The 18,764-nt window shown below is 46.5% G+C and overlaps 1 pseudogene across 1 annotated transcript; it reads right to left on the bottom strand.

Moving 5' to 3' along the window:
* Positions 1-16,964: 16,964 nt before the first annotated feature.
* On the bottom strand, positions 16,965-17,632 carry LOC309515414 (fatty acid-binding protein, adipocyte pseudogene; annotated as a pseudogene). The gene has a single exon. The product of its transcript is annotated as a fatty acid-binding protein, adipocyte pseudogene (transcript).
* Positions 17,633-18,764: the final 1,132 nt, after the last annotated feature.

Consider the following 18,764-nt stretch of genomic DNA (forward strand, 5'->3'; position numbering starts at 1 on the left):
GCTGGCGTACACCTTCCAGGTCATGTGGCCAGCATGACTAAGCCGCTTCTGGCGAACCAGAGCAGCGCACAGAAATGCTGTTTACCTTCCCGCCGGAGTGGTTCCTATTTATCTACTTGCACTTTGTGCTTTCAAACTGCTAGGTGGGCAGGAGCAGGGACCGAGCAACAGGAGCTCACCCCATTGTGATCAACAAGCCCTAGGCTCTGTGGTTTAACCCAAGGTGCCACCCGCGTCCCATGTATCTATCTACCTTAGCCATCTCTTCATTCCACTCTAGAGTGGCCAAGAGACAGGACGTAGGGGGAAGGAGCTATGCGACTATAACAGGACTGTTTGCAGACTGTGAGCAGGCTTCTCCATTTTCCGTGGCTCTCATTCATTTCTAAGGAACAAAGGAAATAAACAGCAGCTGGGCCATCTTTTCAGGGAGAGGGACTGTGGGGTGTTCTCTGGGCAAGGAAAGCGAGGTCAAGCGTTAAGCTTCTGAGACCTTGCTGTTTTCTGGGAATCTCTGCAGGTCAGAGACCTCTGGGTCCTTTCTGCACTTGGAGACCTTGCCCAGAACACGAGGCAAGGCTTAGCGAGGATTAGATAATTCCAAGGCTATCAAGGGTTATCTCCATTGTCAAAGTCATCATGCCTCAGAATGCCAGTTGCTGGAAACTCTTGCTCTTGTGTCCAGCTTCTCACTGGCATCTGGTTTGCTTCTCTGAGAACCGGATGTGGGAGGAGATGGGCCTTTGGCATAATCCGGCAGGCTTACTTACGTGGTGTAGTGGTTAGAGCAGGCGTCCTCAAACTCGGCCCTCCAGATGTTTTGAGACTACAATTCCCATCATCCCTGACCACTGGTCCTGCTAGCGAGGGATCATGGGAGTTGTAGGCCCAAAAACATCTGGAGGGCTGAGTTTGAGGAATCCTGGGTTAGAGTGTCAGGCTAGGACATGGGAGAGCAGGGTTTGAATCCCTACTTGGCCATAATGCTAACTGGGTGACCTTAAGCCAGTCACTGCCCCCCCCCGCCTAGCCTACCTCACAGGGTTGTTGTGAGAGGTGGACAGCCACGCACACCACCTGGAGCTTTTACCTAAGTTTATTTCCATATTGCCTTTCGGCAAAAGGGCCCCCGAGGTGGATCACCGAGGTCAAAATAGATACAAGATTTGACTAACAAGGCGCAACTGACAATAATTTAAGACGGCAAAATCCCACCATTTTACAAACACACACACCAGCAAAATCACACCATCTCTCTCTCACACAAACACAACAGCAAAATGACACCATCTTACACACACACACACACACACACACACACAGCAAAATGACACCATCTTTTATACACAAATACACATAAACATGTACACACACATGCTTTGAGCTCCTTGGAGAAAAAGGTGAGAGATAAATGCTGTCAATCCATCCATCCATCCATCCATCCATCCATCCATCCATCCATCCCATTCTTCTAGTACTGTGATCTGGGAAGATCCATACTCTGTGTTCCAGACACGCCCCCCCCCCCCCCGGAATCAATATGGATAGTGTCCCCTTGATATCCTGGAGGCCTCAGGACACGTATTGCATAACCCCATTTGCAAAGAAGAAGAAGAAGAGGAGGAGCAGTAGTTTGGATTTGATATCCCGCTTTATCACTACTCTAAGGAGTCTCAAAGGGGCTAACATTCTCCTTTCCCTTCCTCCCCCACAACAAACACTCTGTGAGGTGAGTGGGGCTGAGAGACTTCACAGAAGTGTGACTGGCCCAAGGTCACCCAGCAGCTGCATGTGGAGGAGCGGAGACACGAACCCGGTTCCCCAGATTACGAGTCCACTGCTCTTAACCACTACACCACACTGGCATATATCTGGAGAGGGTTGTTGTAGAACTGAGTCTGGATACGGCAACCACCCCGAAGCTTGAGCAAAACAAAAATTGAATCGTTCTGCTACCAAAACTTCTCAGAAGTGGTTTTGCACAACCTTTAACTAGAAGGCAGCACCACAGATGCCCTCGCTGTGCTATGACAGTTCTCTGTGTTTAGGTGTGTGTGTGTGTGTGTGTGTGTGTGTATTCAACCACACTGTCAGCCTCCAGAACGGATCAGTTTGCCTCCCTCCAATTCCTCTTCATTCTCTCCAGTTCATAGAACGCCGATCTACGAGCCGCTCCTGGTCCCTGGCATCCCCAAGTGATGGAAATGCTGTGATTGAAGGCGATTGCTGGACAAAACAGGGGGATTGTAAATAATGTAGGACAATGCATTTAGCAAGGGAGCTGGCGGCAAAGGGTGGAGGCCGGCGGGGCGGAAAGGGGAGCAGGGGAGAACAGCAGGAGGGGGGGGCGGGAAGGCTGCGACTTTTGGTATTGATCAGGAATTAATATATAACCTTCAAGAACATGGTGCAGAAGTTCAATATGGTTGTGAAATCCCAGATTGCTGCTGTCTGGGTGATAAGTTACCCATAGATGCCAGAAGGGATGCAGCTGCTGATTACAAATGCACTCGGAGAAACCTGAAATTTCAATTTGCTCCACAAATGTCACCAAATGGTGCCGGCTCCTCCTGGGATTTCGGGAAGGAGTGCGGCTGTCCGCTGACCTCATTACCCTCTGCCCTTTCCCCAAAGTTCGGGAAGGTGTCCAGGCTGACACCGTCTGAGCTGTAGGGTGGGGGACACCAGATTGTCAAATGGCCGGATGCATTGATGCCCAACCATCTGGACATTTGTTTAAAAGAACACAAAAACACAAGACAAGCCCTGCTGGATCCGGCAAGTGCTCCATGTGGTCCAGCATCCTGATCTCCCAATGGCCAAAGAGATACCCGTGGGAAGTCCGTGAACAGGGCTTGAGCACAACAGCACACGACCACCTGCGATTCCCAGCAACAATATGTCACCCTTCAGTTGAGCTTTCAAGGCTACCTTATACCAGATCAAGCCACTAGCCTACCGAGCTCAGGGGTCTGGGACCCTCTAGGCTTCTCTATCTGCACTCCAGCACTTCCGGGCCTTCTCAGTAGTAGCACCCGCCCTGTGGAACGCCCTCCCACCAGATGTCAAAGAGAACAACAACTACCAGACTTTTAGACGACATCTGAAGGCAGCCCTGTTTAGGGAAGCTTTTAATGTTTGATGCATTAAAAGGTAAAGGGACCCCTAACCATTAGGTCCAGTTGCGGATGACTCTGGGGTTGTGGCGCTCATCTCACTTTATTGGCTGAGGGAACCAGCGTACAGTTTCCGGGTCATGTGGCCAGCATGACTAAGCTGCTTCTGTTGAACCAGAGCAGCGCATGGAAACACCATCTACCTTCCCACCAGAGTGGTACCTATTTATCTACTTGCATTTTGACGTGCTTTTGAACTGCTAGGTTGGCAGGAGCAGGGACCGAGCAATGGGAGCTCACCCCGTTGCGAGGATTTGAACTGCCGACCTTCTGATCGGCAAATCCTAGGCTCTGTGGTTTAACCCACAGTGCAACCCGTGTCCCTATGTTTGATGCATTACTGTATTTTAATATTGTGTTGGAAGCTGCCCAGAGTGGCTGGGGAAACCCAGCCAGATGGGCGGGGTATAAATAATAAATTATTGTTGTTGTTGTTATTGTTATTATTATTCCACCAGGTCATAACCAGCCAGGGACTGGGCAGAGGAGGAATGGCAGAGCCCGTCTCCTCAGCCTGACCCTTCCAGAGAAGAAGAAGACAGTTCATAATTACAACAGGGGTTTGAGGGAGATGACAGCTCAGATGCAGAAGAGTGGGAAACCTGGGAAATAACGAGAGAGGAGGAGGAAGAAGCACGGGGGGGGGAGACAGCTGATGGACACAGTGTCTTTAGAAAGCATTCCAGACCCCCCTCCTCCCAGAACCCAGTGGGCCTTGAAAGTAGGAGAGCAGAGAGCTCAGAGGCAGAGGGCACATTTCTCAACCCGTAGTGATGACACATAATAGGAGAGAGGAAGGGGATGGAGAGTCACTTAGAGCAACGCCATTGCTCCAAGAGGCTGTATTTCTAAGCCTCTCTCTGTGAATATTGAATAAAAAGCATCGGCAAGAACTTTCCTTGTCTTATCTGTTCCTGGCAACCTACTGTGGGGGTGGATCCTCTGATGCCTGACGTACCCCCAGCTACATACCCCCAGCTACATACTTTCTCTTTAGGACCAGCCACAAGTGTTTTTGCCTGCCTGAAATGTGTCCTTGAACTCAGATCATGCCACCTGCTTGCCTGGACTGAGGACAGAGAGGTGTAGAAACTAGGCTACTGTGCAAAGGTTAAGTTTACATGCATTCCTATAACCTCTGTTGTCTCTGGCCCCGGATTTGCCCCTGGAAGCTGTTTGAGAAGGTGGATTTCAGACAATACTCCTTCATTGGCCAGGGATCAAATCTGGGACTTTATCCATGTGCACTGACATGAAGCTATAGCCTTTCCCTTGTCTCTGTACAACATCCTGGTGGCGTTAGCTGCAATGTCGGAATGGCAGGACTTGCTAGATTGGCCATGCTTGCTTTGCTGGCCATCTCAAGCTTTTGCACAGTCTGGCGGGGGGCGTCGAGATCCTTCTGCCACACCGTTAAATGGATCAGAGTTGTTTGTCGATTTGCCTTGCAAGCAGCCGGCGAATGCAATGATGTTTGGCTCCTTCCACGAGCAGCCTCATTGCCGCCCCTTCCCTCTGCCTTTTGCATAAATTCAATTACATTTGAACGATTAACAGAGAGAATTTTAACATTTCTGTTTACAGAAATCAATTTAATAAATCTTCCAGGGTTTAATTTTTCATTTCTGGACAGACCGGGGAGGGGACAGATGAATTGAAAAAGTTTGGAGTCTTCCTAGTACAGCTCTTGGTTGTTAAATGGTCCATAATGTATACTGAGGCTGCAATCCTGGAAGCAAGAACCATTGAACCCAATGGAAACAAGCAAAGCATTGGACTGTGAGTATCTGTGCAACAGACTTGGAGGGCAACCCTAAGTAGTAAGTGTTCAGTAGGCTTATTCTCTAGTACGTTTATTTAGTATTGGAGCCTTAAACTAGTTTAATAGACATAGGTAAAGGTAAAGGGACCCCTGACCATTAGGTCCAGTCGTGGCCGACTCTGGGGTTGCGGCGCTCATCTTGCTTTATTGGCCAAGGGAGCCGGCATACAGCTTCCGGGTCATGTGGCCAGCAGGACTAAGCTACTTCTGGCGAACCAGAACAGTGCACGGAAACGCCATTTACCTTCCCGCCAGAGTGGTACCTATTTATCTACTTGCACTTTGACATGCTTTCGAACTGCTAGGTGGGCAGGAGCAGGGACCGAGCAACAGGAGCTCACCCCGTCATGGGGATTCAAACCGCCGACCTTCTGATCGGCAAGTCCTAGGCTCTGTGGTTTAACCCACAGCACCACCTGCGTCCCACCTTTAATAGACATACACAGTTCCTTTCTCCAGGAAATCCTGGGATCCGTAATAGGTGACCAGATGGAATAGAGGCAGCATTAATAGTTGTAAAGAAGAAAGAATTTCAGCAGCTATAGCTATTAAAAGTGCAGCAGCCCCCTTCTCTTCTGCCTCTGACCATGCTAAACTGCTGTTCTGTGAGGAAGGCTCTCAGCCTCCAAAATAAAATTATCAACACCCTAACCGATTTACAATTTCCAGGATCCACTCAGTTTACAGGATAGAGAGGCTTTTACAGTTCAGTTCCATGCATATTTACTCTGAAATAGGGGTGAGCAAATCTCTCAGTTTTTGATTCTTGCAGTTTCTCTCTTTCCCAATCTTCAGTTCAGCTCTCCACAATTCCACTTATCCGCTCATGAATTCCTTTCTTTAAAAATCCTCATGAAAATTCATTGCCACTTAGGTGCAAATTTCTCCTGCTACACACATTTTTTGGGTTGGCAATTTTGCCTAAGCATTTTTCCCTAACATAATATGCATTTTGCATATTATATTCAGTTGTATGTGCATTTTCAGGCACAATCTATCCTGGTTGTATGCATTTTTGCAGACATTACTAGGCTGGAGAGTTGCACTGCAAAATTCAGAGAGGCTGGAATTTTGAAAGACGGTTGTGTTTCAGTTTGCTGATTGTTTCAGGAAGTGTGAACTAGGTACATTTCCATCAAATTTCTCCCCCATTCCTACTCGGAAGTAAATCTATCTTAGTTTAATGGGGCTTACTTTCAAGTAAGCATTCATAGTCTTGCAGTTTGAGTCTCAGCCATGGTGCAAGGTGATGAACAAGGGAAAACTGCTACACTGATGCATGACCTGGCATTACGTTGGCCACATGCAAAAGAGGACCAGGGCTCCTGTACGTTAGCAGACACTATCCCTGCCACTGCAAAGATTAAAATGCAGTAGCAGGATCCAACAGTGAAAGCTACTTATTGTCACTTTGCTCGCTTCATGTCCTATTCTGCAAAATTCAATGTACATACAGTGGATGCTCAGGTTGTGAACATGATCTGTGTGGGAGGCACGTTCGCAACCCGCAGCGTCCACAATCCACAGCGCCACGTCTGCGCATGCGCGGGTTGCAATTTGGTGTTTCTGTGCATGCGCGAGCACTGAAACTCGGAAGTAACCTGTTCTGGTACTTCCAGGTTTCAGTGCGTCCGTATCCTGAAAACGCGCAACCTGAAGCATCTGTAACCTGAGGTATGACTGTATTATGGGGGGGGGGGGAAACGCTCCAGGGCAGCTTGGGCTCCTCTCAGATTTAGCCAAATCCCGTCCCCATCTTGTCCTCAAAAACAGTAGCTGGGCTGGGGGAGCCATCACAAATGGTACACCGCCCATTGATTTCCGTTAATTCAAGCATTCTGGTTCCCTGGCAGCAGGACATGTGCTTTTCACTCCGAAGGTCCCACCTTCAAAATCCAGGTGTTACGGGAAGAGGCTTCTGCCTGAAGCCCCGGAGAGCTGCTACTAGTCAAGGTTGACCAGGGATGGGGAACCTGTGCCCCGTTCTTTGGTTCCCGCATCCACCAACCCCACAAAGCATGGTCAAGGGTTAGAGATGACGGGAGTTGCAGTCCATCTTGGGGCAGGGCTACAAGTTCCCCATTCTTGCCACAGAGGGCGCTGAGCTAGTTGGGGCTGCTTGTCTAGTTTTGGGGGAAGTTATAGCTCAGTCACCCACCCTTTGCAAGTCGTGGGTTCAATCCTTGGTGTCTCCAGGTAGGGCTGGCGTGTCGCCTGTCTGAAACTCTGGAGAGCATAGCTGGCAACTTACAGATTTGAAAATAAGGGATCAGCGGCCTCGAAAATAAGGGATCAGCAGCCAAAATAAGGGATTTCCCAAGCACAGGTATGTTCAACTTCTGAGCCCCTCCGAGCCAAAGGCAGAAAGCCCAGCCAGCAGCCAAACGAAGCCTCAAGCGGTGGTTCCCACAGCGCAGCAACCCGGCAAAGAGGATGCAGCAAGGAAAACCACCGTCACCTCTCCGCTGGGAAGCGCTGAGCAAAGGCGAGTCCCCAGGCAACGCGGTCGATTTGATCGGCACAAGGCATGCAAGCTCCACCCCCCAGTCGTTCTTAGACTCCTTATTGGGTGAGCAACGCAGCCAAGTAACACAGTCGGAGCCTCCCTCCTCCCTGGCCGGCAGGGAGGGAGGGAGAGGAGCGGCTTCCTTTGAAACCCGGGAAATTTAAGGGACATCATCAATAAGGGACAGCAGCGGGACACTGCGCTGGGATAAGGGACTTTCCCGCCAAATAAGGGACGGTTGACAGCTATGCTGGAGAGCCACTCCCAGTCAGTGTAGACAAGCCTGCCCAGTGAGTCACACCTTTGTCTCCTTCACGCTCCAGCTTCTTTCCTAGTCCCGATTCTGCCCAGGACTTCCCTAGCCAGATCCTGTCCGGCTGCTTCTGGGCTCAGTTGCTTGCAAAGCCACCCATTGCTTTGGCTTGCTGGACCCTCCTACTGATTATGTGTTTTTGGGTGGCAAAGGCTCGAAAGCTGCTTGGTCAAGCCAGCTAGCCACTTTCGTGGGTTCATGCCAGGCTGCGGGGCAGGGGTGGGCTCTGTCAGTGGCGCGGGTGCCGGGTGGGTGGGTGGGGGTTGGGTTGCTTTTGTTTGGGTGAATAAACCAGGCTTGTTCGTGGAATATTAATTAATAATAGATGAACACGCATGCATTATTCAGGCTCATAAAAGCAGATTTGCCCTCCAGGCATTGTACAAGGATCACCCTTCCTCTCCCCCTCCCTTGTTTTCTTCGTTTTACAAGAAAATGATATGCACATTACTGATGCCTGGGTCCTTTTTAATCCAAATGCAATAGGATGGCCACAGGTCCTTGCCACGCTCATTTGCTTGGCATACTGAATGGGGCATCCAAAACTTTCCAGGGATACCAGTTCAGTTAAGCATTTTTCCATCTCTCTGTCTCTCTAACACACATAAGCAGTCATTTGACCCCGTCAGATCTGCAGTGCACCCCTGGCACAATTCAGCTGCTTTTAGGACAGGGACAAACAATCCTCCCCATGTGTTCCTTTTGCTGGCGGAAAATTTGTTCTGCCAGAAAGCCGTAGAGATCTAGTGAGCATTTGTTGGCCCTGAAGGTCAAGGCAGGCCTAGGGTTTGCCGGGCGATGGGGCTGATTCGACACATGGGAATATAGGAAGCTGCCTTGGCCTTGCACCGAATCAGACCATTAATCCATCTAGTCCATATTGTCTACTCTGGCTGGCAGGCACAGGGTCTTTTTCAGCCCCCCAAGAACCACAGTATGAATGTGCCTTACCTCTCCAGGATCAAGCTCTGGAGAAAACAACCACCCTTGGTTAGTTCTGGAGAAACCCATTGTGTGCTTGGCAGCACTGATTGGCTAGTGCCTGCGAGGTCACCAGGAAGCCTCTCCCCAGTCACCAGAGCTGTTTAATACGTGTTCTTTTTTTTAATGTTGACCCTGCTGTGAAGAAGGCAGATTCCACGCTAGGGTTCATTAGGAAATGGACTGAAAATGAAAACTGCTGATATCAAATCTGTGTTGTGTGGCCGCATTTGGATGGCTCTGTACAGTACTGGTCACTTCACCTCTCAAATGATATTGTATAGCTGGAAAAGGTTCAGAAAAGGGCAGCTATGCATTTAGGAGGCATTTGGCCAAACTGGCTAGGACTGGGCAGATGAAGATGATGGACTATATGGAACTTGCCGAACTGACCAGGAGACTCCGAGACCAGAGAGAAGAGACGCTGGAAGAAGACTGGAAGAAGTTTAAGGAATATTTATTAAATATGTTAATATTTAAATCTTAGAATAGCTTTGGAAGTGGATTTAGGCTGTAGGGTTAGAAGTAGAAGGTAGCGTATTTTAAAATAGTATTATTTGTAAGTGATAAAATGCAAAGTTTTTTATGGTTAGTGTGATTAAAAAAATGGTTAGAAATTATGATATATGTAAACTGCTAAAGATGAGGCAAAATGAAAATCAGATAGGGGGGACTTGGGGAAGCCCACCTAACAATGTTTAGAAAAAAAATAAGGATAAGACAAGAATCTGTTTGTATGGTTTGTTTTTCTGTTTGTGTTGTTTATTTGTGTTATAAAATGAATAACATTTTTTGGGGGGGGAGCCAGCTAGGACTGAGGATGATCCACGAAGTATGATATCCAGTGCTCCCAGCCAATGGGAAGCTTGGGCTGCTGGCCAATAAGCATCTGAGACTAGTCTGGAGCAACTGGAGAAGCTTAAGCTGCTCTCTTAAAGCATCGCCTGGATAGCTCAGTTGGATAGAGCACAGTGCTGATAACGCCAAGGTTACAGGTTCGATTGCCATACGGGATAGCTGTGTATTCCAGCATTGCAGGGGGTTAGACTAGATGATCCTCAGGGTCCCTTCCAAATCTATGATTCTAGTTTCTGAAGCTGAAGGCATGATCTAGCAGATATTTAGTCTCCATGAAGGTTTAAAATGCACCTCTCAATTCCTTTTTTTTTTTAAAAAAATATTTATTAAAGTTTCAGAAAAAGGAATTACATAAAAACAAAAAATACAAGAATAAAAGACAAAAATAAAAATACAAGAAAAATACAGAATAAGTACACAGATTAAAAAAATAAATAAAAGATCAACCTTTCCATATCTTACATTCATATCCTTGTTTCCCTGACCTCCTCATACCTCCCTTTTTTGTATTCCAATTCAATTAATTAATTCAGCAGTTTCTTTCCCTCCTTATTATCCTGATCTTTGATCTTAATATATTATAACATTAAATTTTTACCTATTTAAAAATCCAATTTTCCATATTCTTTTATATCATCACAGCTAGAAACCGCTTAACTTCATTCAAACATCATTCTAACATTCATTAATTTTGCAATACTTCTGTAAATAGTCTTTAAATTTCTTCCAATCTTCTTCCACCGACTCTTCTCCCTGGTCTCAGATTCTACCAGTCATTTCCGCCAATTCCATGTAGTCCATCACTAAAATGCACCTCTCAATTCCTAATGCTCTTCTTTGAACAGAATATACAGATTCATAAATGTTGTTGTTGTTGTTGTTGTTGTTGTTGTTGTTGTTGTTGTTGTTGTTGTTATACAAATAAAAATACTGTATTTTTCCATGTATAAGATGATGCTTTTTGCTAAAAAATTAGGCAAAAATTGGGTGTCGTCTTATACACAGATAGTGAATGCAGAGGGGGGATGTGCGATTAATGGCAGCAAGAAGCAGGAGATTGGTAGCGGCGATTGGGTGGGTGATTGGTGGCTGCGGCAAGGCCTGCTGGTGATTGGCTGCAGCTGCAGCAATTGGGCAAGCGATTGGCAGCTGTGGTAAGTGGGCGGGTGGGCTGTTGGTGGCGGCTAGTGGGCAAACAACTGGCTGCGGCAAGGTGTGTGATCGGCAGGGGCTGTGGCAAGCGATCGGCAGTGGCAGGGCAGGCGGTTGAGCGATTGGCGGAAGTGACCACCCCCACCCCACCCGAAAAGCTAAACAACTTAATTTCTTAATTTTGGGTTAAAAAAATAGGGGTCGTCTTATACAGAGAAAAATACGGTATCATAGGATGAAACAGGAGGGTAAGGCTGCCTAACCTTCCTTCTAGTATTTGATGTCCGATAATAAGCATGGTCATATGGACTAGAAACTTAATTTTAAAACGCTGTGAAATTTCGTTATACCAGTTTGGACACCCCATGTATTAGGCATGGGTACAGCCTTTTTCCATGAGCCAAAAGGTTGTGGGGTTTTTTATTTTTTTTTATTTGTTTTGGGTTTTTTTGCATTTTATGCCTAGCTCCTCAGCTGAGCTCAATGGGAGGCGAAAGGAACCCAAAGCGTCTGCTTTCAGCTCCTATTTTATGGCGACAAATCCATCTGAATGCCTGCTGGGAGCCTGTTCCTGAAGCTGTGACAGAGATCTCCGCATAATTGTAATAATTTATGGGGTTGGTGTGATTATTAATGCAGCTCCGAGGCAAACTAAACAAGTGGATTTAGGCTGGCAAAACCTGTTCAAACACAGCTAAAAACCCTACAGAGGTCTTGGTGTTTCAACTGCGTGGCCTTGGTTTTGCCAAGGACTTTTACGAGGGAGGCTGTTCCTTCGTCAGAGGCAGCCTAGGAGAGAGAAGAGGCAGCTGTCGTTCTTATCCAGCAACAGATCAGGGGCGAGAAAACATTACGGCCACATTAGTCCCGCCTCACCCTATAAATATTCAGTCTTAGGGAAGGTCTTCGCTTTTCGTCACCTTTGCTTTTTAATTATTTTCCTGCACGTCACACAGTTTCTTTGTTGGTTTCTTTTTAAATGGCATATCTGGAGTGGGGGGGGGAACTGTTCGAGGTAGTGGCCGTCACTAATTCTTGTGGGAGTGAGTTCCACAGGCTGCAAATTTGCAATGGCGCCTCCCTCCTCAAAGCCTCCCAGCCTTCCAGGCGCATGGGGAACATTTCTGAGACTCACCTAGTTCTGCTAGTCCACTGCCCATATGCCACTGGTGTCCCTGAAATCTGAAAGACTCCTGACAGCAGGCAAGTTTGGGTCTCTGCACCCAGCAACAGCTGCTCACCTGACTTGGTAAAGGTGGCCGCAGGAGCAGGTGACGAATTGGGTGGGGTGGCGGCACCCGCCTCCGTGTCACAGGAAAGCAAGTTAGCCATCCCACCCAGCGAACACTGTTGAATTGGGTCCACCTTCCTCTCCTCGCTCAGGATTCCACAGAAGGACTTTCATCCGCAGGGTGGGAAGATTGCCTGGACACAAATAAATAAATAAGGGACGAGAAGAAGACAAATAGCCGACAGCTCCGGCGACGCCACCGCTCCCCATTCCTTCTAGTTCATTATTCCCTTGTCATATACACTTCCGTGTTACCATCTGCCGCTCTGTTAGGATGTGCCCAGTCAGTCCTGGTTGGTGGGTGTGCATCTCCTGTCCAGCTGGAGCGAAGGTTTATATTGGCTGATATAATCAGACGGCGCTCTTTTTTTTTTTTTTTTTGCGTCTTGATTGATTGCACCTCTCCCTTCCCACATTAACTTGCAATGAAGTGCTCCTGCACACCGAAAGACATTTGTCATGTGCAGTTCTGAAGGCTGTTTATAACTTAATTTACTCCGCGGTAATAATGATTATATCTAAATATTTATGGAGAGGTCAGGCTGAATAAATTCCTTGCTAATTCCACAGGGCTGCTGCCCTGCCTGGCTGCTGCTTCCCCGCTCTTCCTGGATCTCACTGTCCCATCCTCAAAATGCCGGCCAGATGATCGGGGGGTTCCCTGCAGACCTGGCGGTGACGAAGGAGGAAGCAAGGTGATCAACTGCAGGTGTTGTTCCTGCGGAGCACAGCCAGGGAGCCAAGATGAGCTGGAAGGGACCTTTAATTTTAGTCCCGGAAGAATGTCATGGGCCTCGCAGGGCCTCCAGCACCACTTCTGGGAGTGATGTCATGTGACATGGTCATGTGACATCATGATGTCACATTTGTCGATGTCATAGAATCATAGAATCATAGAGTTGGAAGAGACCACAAGGGCCATTGAGTCCAACCCCCTGCCAAGCAGGAAACACCATCAGAGCACTCCTGACATATGGTTGTCAAGCCTCTGCTTAAAGACCTCCAAAGTAGGAGACTCCACCACACTCCTTGGCAGCAAATTCCACTGTCAAACAGCTCTTACTGTCAGGAAGTTATTCCTAATGTTTAGGTGGAATCTTCTTTCTTGTAGTTTGGATCCATTTCTCCGTGTCCGCTTCTCTGGAGCAGCAGAAAACAACCTTTCTCCCTCCTCTATGTGACATCCTTTTATATATTTGAACATGGCTATCATATCACCCCTTAACCTCCTCTTCTCCAGGCTAAACATGCCCAGCTCCCTTAGCCGTTCCTCATAAGGCATCGTTTCCAGGCCTTTGACCATTTTGGTTGCCCTCCTCTGGACACGTTCCAGTTTGTCAGTGTCCTTCTTGAACTGTGGTGCCCAGAACTGGACACAGTACTCCAGGTGTGGTCTGACCAGAGCAGAATACAGTGGCACTATTACTTCCCTTGATCTAGATGCTATACTCCTATTGATGCAGCCCAGGTGTCGCTGGGCACCAATGATCTGGGGCCCAAGTCTGTGCCCCTGCCAATTTCTCCCTGATAATTTATCCTTCATCCCCCACCTGCAAAAGTTATTTCTGCTTTTCTGCCTTATTTATTCTCTTTAGAATTCAGAGACTGCTGGGTTTTGAACTTACTGTTATCAGGTGACTTGCGACGATGTGTTTGCGTTTTCCTTTCCATTAAACATTTGTCCAGTGCTTTGTAACCACCCAGGCTGATTTGAAAAAGTCTCATGGAAGGAGTTTCCTCAGGACATTTTACCTGGATTTAAACTGAAGCAAGGAAAGCCAAGAGGCCAGTTACCAAACACCTGAGATCGCTGCATTTGCTGATCTCATTTTTTTTATGCTAAATCCTTCCTTCTCATTTCCTGAGAAGTAAAAAAAAAACTTCACCTATATAACAGTGAAGAATTTTCAGGTGCATACTAGGCGGCATCCCTGGTGAAAGGATGAGAGGGACACTCACAAAGGAAGGACACTCACAAAACACTTTAGCCACACTGAAAGTAAGCTGAATGGAAAATGACAAGACCCCCCAGCCATGAAAATTCCACTGAAATTTTCTCTCCCCTTTGATAATTTTCTCAGGCAATTTTTCCTCTCGTTGATCGTTGGGAAAATGGTGCGAAGCCAACATGGAAGAAATGTTTGCCACAGTGCTAGTTTGAAAGGATGCCTACTGGCCAACGTCAGTGACGTCCATCAGAACACACACAAAAATGTGTCAAAAATTGTCGCGCGTGGGACCATGTTCTGTTGCTTTTCATAGGGGTGGGACAATTCAGGGAAATGTTTGTGTGCAGAGTGGGGAAGCTGGCAATCCCTTTACTTCATGGCTGTTTGAGTTGCTGTCTTGCAAATCGCCCGTGCAAAAAATCTGCAGCATCCAGCAGGCAAGAGTGCTGTGGCGACTGGAGCAGAATCTGATGCTGGACCATCATTTTTAGGAGAGTTGAAGGGGAAGTGATGGAGAACCGCACTTCAAAAATGCAGCGCCACCCGCCTAGCCAATATCTTTGCCTTTCAGCTTTCTTTGGGGGAAGCAAGTACAAAGGATGGTTTGGATCGAAGCTGGGAGGGCTGTAAAAGGACAGTAAATGGTGACCACAGGGGTGTTCCTGCTGCCAAAGTTTTTGTCCTTGGCAAATCTCTTCCTTTTTTGAGGCCATTCACCTAGGAATAGTTCAGACACAAAAGGGGGCCTTTTGTGACAGTTTGAAGTGTCAGGAAAAGGGATTTTTAAAACCATGTAATCCTTGCTCCAGGAACAAATGGCTCTTGCAGACCTTCTCAGATGTTTTCCAGCTCATTCTCCTTATCCTTGAAGAAAAAATTATAGGCAAATTGCTAGACTTTCACTGAAACTTTGCTTCAGATGTTGCTTCCATTGACCTTAAGATCCCTTATACTTCACCTTGATCAATGAAATTCCTTGGTGGATCACTTTTGGTGGTTCCCCACATAGTTTCACTAAGGACTGAGTTTTTAGCGTGGCAGTTCAGTCCTGTCCTGTGGAACTCCCTGCCAGCTGAGGTTCAGCAGGAACCATCCCCGTCTTCTCTCAGACATCTTCTCAAAACTGTACAGTTTGGACAGGCCTTCACGCTAGGAATTTTCTATTTTTAACCAGCCACTACCTATCGGTGTTCCATTGATGCTTCTAATTATGATTTATGGCTATTTATGGACTGACTTCATTGCATTCAGGTGTTGCAAGCTGCCTCCATATACTTTACGAACATGTGTGTTATAAAGATTTAAATTAATTCATGGTGGATTCCGTACAAATTTATCCCAACATAGAAATGCAAGACAGGCAAACATTCAGCAGCTATGGCTTCCCACCCCAACAATGCCAGATAAAAAAAGCTTTGCCCTTTGAATTTCTGCCTGTTTGCCCATAACAGCAGAGCAACTGCTTCGGTTTTGTTGAACACAGGGTTAATCTAGATGTGCACTTAATTTCCCAGCAGGTGGTTTGTTTTCCCTTAATTAATTACGGGGTGCGGAGCCCAATTCTTATTGCAAAGCCAGCTCCTGAAAGAGGGGAAATTATTCTTCACTCAGCCACTGATACTGGAATTGAGGTTTCTCTCACCCATGCAGCTGCTGGTTTGGGAAGGGAAATGTAAGCTGGCCTCCACTGCTATCTCGAAGGAGGAGTGAAGAGATAAGGGTCCCCTTCTTAGATTCCTTTTTCTGTGAACTTCCTCCAGTTCCCTCTGCTATCAGAGATTTGCTGCAGGTGGTGACTTTCTCAGCGCACACGAACACAAGATGCCCAAACCCAGACCTGCCAGGTGTTCCTATTTTCCAGGGATGTCCCTGATTCATATGTGCCGTCCCAGTTTCTGATTTGGTCCCCATTTTCATTGGAGAAATGTTGGAGGGTATGGAGTTATCCGACCACCGAGCCGTCTGAAGGCAATCCTGTATAGGGAAGGGTTTTTTTAAAAAAAGTTTAAATAAACAAATAGATTTTTATTTATACCCCACCCTTCCCGGTTCAGAAAACTGGGCTCAGGCCGGCTAACAACAAATTTAAAACACTTAATTGTAATAGCAGCATCAAATACAGTATAAAATGTTTTATTATGTTTTTATATATGTTGGAAGCTGCCTAGAGTGGCTGGGGCAACCCAGCAAGATGTGTTGGGAATAAGTAATCATATTATCATTATGGAATGGGACGTCCCTGTTTTCATTGGAGGAAAGTTGGAGTGGATGCAAGCCCCCCAGCAGGACCTGAGTGCAACAGCGCTCTCCTTGCTTGTGATTCGTGGCTCAGTTGGTTAGAGCGTGGTGCTGATAACGCCATGGTTGCAGGTTTGATCCCCGTCAGGGACAGCTGCAACTTCCTGCCTTGCAGGAGGTTGGACTAGATGATCCCAATTTTATACGTTGTGTGTCTTTGCTTCTCAGTTTGTACTGGGTTGTTTTATGCACTGTGGCTTGCAGTTATTTTTATTGATTCTAGCTTGGAAATTATTTATTGTAATTGTTAAAGAGTGAATTTCTGTTCCATTATCATTTGCCGACATTGAATTTGATTGCGTGCTATTATATCCTAACGCGTTATTGAATGCTACTTCATTTGAAATAAGTTGTTTATTTTGAAGTTATGTTTTTATTACGACATTTTGGTATCGGATCTGGTTGTTATAAGGTCTCTGTTGTTTCTTCAGCTTGCAAACCGCCTTGTGCATAGCAAGCAAGGCAGTGTACAAATTAAAAGTGAAATCAAAATGCTCAGGGTCCCTTCCAGCTTCACAATTCTAGGATTCCCATCAGTTGGCATTCAGAGGCGTAGCCATCGTGGCCAGAAGCTATTGACAGCCTTCTCCTCCATCCTCTTTTTTCTTTCTTTCTTACTTTATCATTAAGCACTTTATTGAATAGTCACCATACTTTTAGGTTGAATACTGTATACAGGTTCTTTGGAACGGTTCTATCAATAACATATCAGTTCTTTGGAGAAAGCAGCTGCCTTGTGGGGCTCTGCAGCCCGAACCAGTTAACTCTCCTGCTTCTATATCCCACTAACTACACAGGGGAAGGAGTCTATCTTCATGCTTTCTCATACACTCTGGTGCAGATAACGTTGTTCATTTCACACTCCACAACCAGCTTTCCATCTCTTCTATTTTTCTTTTTATTGTAGTCTCTTTGCCATCCCATTTCTGCAACTGATTGAGCAACCCATTGTCTAATGTTACAATACTCTTTACTTTCCTGTCTTCTGCTGTGGTCTCATCAAACTGTTTCCCCAGTCTGAAGGAAATCTCAGTGTTCTTTAAACTGCTCTCTGTTTTGATGGTTATAACATCTCTGTTGCAACTGATAATCACATTGGGCTTGGCAACACCAGCCACCTTTCTGGTGGCAAAGCCCACGCCAAGTTCTTTCATATAGTCATCAATTTTTTCTGTGGAAACAAGCTTCCAAGTTCCCAAAAATTGTTCACACATGGTGTGGGATTAACTAAGTTTCCTGAGGAACTTCTTACAAGCTTAACTAAGCACCACAAAGAGCACAGCACCTCTCCTCTCCTCCATCCTCTTTTAAAGCCACCATCACAGCCTCTTGTCAGAGTGAATTCCAAAGTTTTGTCTGTCCTGAATCTTCCACATTTAGCTTCAAGGGACCTCCTTGAGGTCTAGTGTTATGAGAGAGGACTAGCCCAATTTCTCCACCTGTGCCTAGTTTTATATAACTTCCACGTTCAAAGGATGGCAGCAACCTCTCTTTGGAATTCCCCCCTGTACTGTCCTTGTTCTCTTTCTGGCCAGGCACTTTTAGGATCTTTTACTTGTGCAGTCGTACCTTGGTTCTCGAACAGAATGCATTCCGGGAGTCCGTTTGACTTCCAGAACTGTTCGAAAACCAAGAAACGGCTTCCGATTGGCTGCGGGAGCGTCTTGCAGCCAATTGGAAGCCACGGAAGCCACACTGGATGTTCGGCTTCCGGAAATTGTTTGAAAACCGGAACACTCATGTTATGTACTGAGTTGAATAGGATCCAAAATGCAGCAGTCTGATTGGTCCTAGAACAATAGGATTCAGAATGCAGCAGTGTGATTGGTCCGCAGGAGCCACCCAATCCAACTCCAGGTGGAAGTGAATCCGCAGCCTGATTGGCCTACAGGAGAATCCCAGAATTAGCCAGTCATGTGGGGCCCATTGTGTAAATAATGTATATAAAGCAGACATTTCGGGGGAACTTCCATTCTTCACTACTATGAGCTGAATAAAGAGCATGAAATCCACACTCGACTCCGGGTATATTTCAACTCACTTCCAGTTTTCGATCATTTGGAAGCCAAAACATACGAGTTCCAAGGCGTTCATCAACCAAAGTATGACTGTAATTGTTTATAACTTGATCTGCTTACTGCTGATTCAGGTTATACTGTATTTTTTTATCCTTTTGGAATTTGTTCTTCGTTCTGTTGATGTAAGCTGCCCTCAGAGGTTGGGTGGGACTTTGGCTGCAGAACAGTACATCTTTTATGCAGAAGAAGGCTCTGGGTTCGATTCCTGTCATCTCCAGTTAAGAAGGACCAGGTAGACTTTTGCCTGAGGCCCCAGAGAGCAGTTGCCAGATACAGTCAAAAATATGTGGCTGAAGAGAAAAACAACCTGAGCAGGAATAAGGGAGATCAACATCCTATT

Source organism: Podarcis vaucheri (assembly GCF_965113315.1).
Source record: "Podarcis vaucheri genome assembly, chromosome: 12".
Classification (NCBI taxonomy): domain Eukaryota; kingdom Metazoa; phylum Chordata; class Lepidosauria; order Squamata; family Lacertidae; genus Podarcis; species Podarcis vaucheri.